Source organism: Myotis brandtii, unplaced genomic scaffold (assembly GCF_000412655.1).
Source record: "Myotis brandtii unplaced genomic scaffold, ASM41265v1 scaffold381, whole genome shotgun sequence".
NCBI lineage: Eukaryota > Metazoa > Chordata > Mammalia > Chiroptera > Vespertilionidae > Myotis > Myotis brandtii.
The window spans coordinates 153030-156081 of record NW_005364633.1 but is presented as its reverse complement, the minus strand read 5'-3'; the positions used below and the strand labels follow the sequence as shown (position 1 = coordinate 156081).

The following is a 3052-nucleotide window of genomic DNA, read 5'->3' as shown; positions in this document are numbered from 1 at the left end:
AGCAGCTCAGGCTCCCTTTCCAGGCAGGAGTCCCTCCCTCAAACGCACACACATTTGCCTGTGAGACAGGTTTCATTCGCCTCCGCATAACAGCGTCCACCATGTTCCCCATTGGTAAGTGCATCGTTCGTGGCATCAGGCACATTCACACTGTTGTGCAACCCTCACCACCGTCCATCTCCACAACTTCACCCCACACTGAGCCTCTTCCCCATCTAACGGGAGCTTGCCCCAGGCCCTGGGAACCCCATCCTACTTTCATTATTTTAAAAAAATATATATATTTTTAAATTGATTTCAGAGAGGAAGAGAAAGGAGAGAGAGAGAAACATCCATGATGAGAGAGAATCATGGATCGGCTGCCTCCTGCACAACCCACACTGGGGATGGAGCCCGCAACCCACGCATGTGCCCTGACTGGGAATCGAACCGTGACCTCCTGGTTCCTAGGTCGACACTCAACCACTGAGCCACACCGGCCGGGTCCCCATCCTACTTTCCGTCGCTGTGAAGTGAGTGCCTCTGGGCCTCGTGGAAGTGGACCACACAGTCTGTCCTTCTGTGTCCGGCTCCCTTCCCCTCTAGCATAATGTCTCCAGAGTCCCTCCGCGCTGCAGTGGTCCCCGGATTCCTTCCCCCTCAAGGCTAATACTCCATCGCACGTGGAAAACGAGTTTTGTTTGCCCATCTGTCGAGGGACATTGGGTTGTATCCACCTTTTGGCTACTGCTGTGAGCAGCGCTGCTCTGAACCGTGGGTGCAGTGTCTATCTGAGTCCCTGCTGTCAGTTCTTGGGGTGTATTCCCACAAGTGGGGTGACTAGGTCCTATGGGTAATAATCTATGTAACCAGCCAACTGCCACGATATTTTGAATTTAATTGAAAAGGTCCACCGCTTGTGTCTGTAGACGCGTATGGCGTACAGATGGTTAAACGTGGAGGCACCGCCTGCCTGTGTCCACAGCAGCCGCGCCCTGTTCCACGCCCAGCTGCGCACCAGAGCTGCGGGTTCTCCTCGCCCTCGCAGCCTTGTTACTGTCCGTGTTGTTTATAACCACAGCAGCCGGGAAGGGGGGCGGGGGGCGTCTCCCCGGGGTTTGGACTTGCATCCCCAGTGACTTGTGAGCACATTTCCCCTTTTTCCTTTTGGTTTACTGGCCACCTGTGTATCTTCTCTGGAGAAATGACTGCTCAGATCCTCTGCTCGCTGGTTTAAACTGGGTGGTCAGGTTGTTTTTTGGGTTTTGGGCTCTTTTGCTGTTGGGTTGTAGGAGCTCTTTATATATTTTGGGTATCGGGCACCTACGCTGACATTAAGATTATTTCCAACTTATTTCATTATAATTAGCAACGTGATTACCATTGTTGGAGATACAGCTTTTTATGGATCTTAGATTATGTCCACTGCCTGGCATTCTACAGGTGGGGTTAATTAACAAAGGGCTGTAACAAGTTTTATGCTTTTTCACATATAACTCCCATTTGTTTGCCATTTACAATGCCTCCTCACCGGTTTCATTACATCTTCACCATTTGTTGGGGGGAGAACAGAGATAACTGGGGGGGGGGTCGTTATTTTACTGTAGAGCAGCTGCACACTGTGTGGGTTTCAATCTCGAGCAGAGCGCTGCTTACAATGTAAGAAAAGGTAATAACACGACGGCCTTCACAATGGGAGGGATGAGGAATCGTGCGGGCCTGGGAGGCTAAGTCATGGACTTGCTCCCTGAGAAATGACCCACGTGGAGGCAGTACCATCAGAAGCTCTTCACCTATGTTTGGAAAACTGAACTAAAGGATTAATATAAATGTCAGACTTAATCTGACATCAGTCTGCTCCTGGATGGACCCTCCTTCCTGAAACAACCAAGCCCTGGACAAAACATGAATTAATCGTTCCCAAGACACTGGGCATCAGCAGCAAGGGCAGTGCCTGAGAGAAGGGAAACGAGGAGCCCCGCTTACTGCCTGGGTAGGGTCTGAGGGCGTCAGGCAGAGGGGGAGCCCTGGGTTGAGGAGGTGGAGTGGACAGTCTGGGGGCCCAAGGCGGCTGGAGGTCCAGAGGTGAGGACCAGGGAGGAGAAAACTGAGAGGAGAGGACCAGGGAGGAGAGAGAGGACCAGGGAGGAGAGAGAGGACCAGGGAGGAGAGAGGACCAGGGAGGAGAGAGGACCAGGGAGGAGAGTGTGGACCAGAGAGGAGAGAGAGGATCGGGAGGAGAAAACTGAGAGGAGAGAGAGCACCAATCAGCAAAGCAGGTGCAGCCACTTGGCAAAGCCAGGAAAGAGCCGCCTGAGAGCCTTTGAGAACAGTGCTCAGCCCAGGCTGGGCCAGGAAGAGGACTGGTCTCACCGGCCAGACCGGAAAAACTCGATTCCTGGGACTGCCGGGTACTCAGAACAGTCGGGGTGAGGAAAGAATCAGCCCTCGTCTAACACGGCTCCACCTACTGATCTTTAGCAGCGAGACCCTGAGGGTCCCACTGTTTCCAAGTAAGTAGCTGTGTCCCAGAACAAAGCTCAGGGTAGAAGGATACAGGTCTACCCAGCAGCCAGCAGGGTGAAGTTCACGGTGGCCGGCGTACAATCCCTTCCCTGGACGATCTTACTCCCTAGATCCATATGGAACAAACACCACTCTTCCTGGTCACATTAGATCACATGCCCTACAGTTAACAGGAAAACATCACACTAGCTCCTCTTGGGCTTACATGTGTTTCAGGAATCATTTCAACGAGGTTATTTTTTAACTAGAAATGTGGGCTAGCTGATTAGAGGTTGTAGGCACACTTATTTAATTTCCACAGAAGTCAAATAAAATATTTGCTTTGCTTTTCCTGGCGGAACAATTTCAGTATCTTAGGTCATGCGGGCTCTCTCAGAACCGAGCAGTGCCTGCCTGGAATCTTAACTATAAAAGTTGGCACAGTGGTATTATTAAATACCAGAGGCCTGGTGCACGAATTCGTGCATGGGTAGGGTCTGGTTGGCCTGCCCCAAGGGGGGCCGATTGAGGTAGGGCCGGCAGGTGGGAGGGGCCTCGGGAGGTTGGC

At 52.1% G+C, this 3052-nt stretch overlaps 1 protein-coding gene across 1 annotated transcript in view; it reads right to left on the bottom strand.

The window, feature by feature from the left end:
* MFSD6 (major facilitator superfamily domain containing 6) overlaps nucleotides 1–3052 on the bottom strand; it is a gene marked incomplete at its 3' end in the record, with an annotated part of 37961 nt that overhangs the window by 15822 nt on the left and 19087 nt on the right. The window lies entirely within an intron of this gene.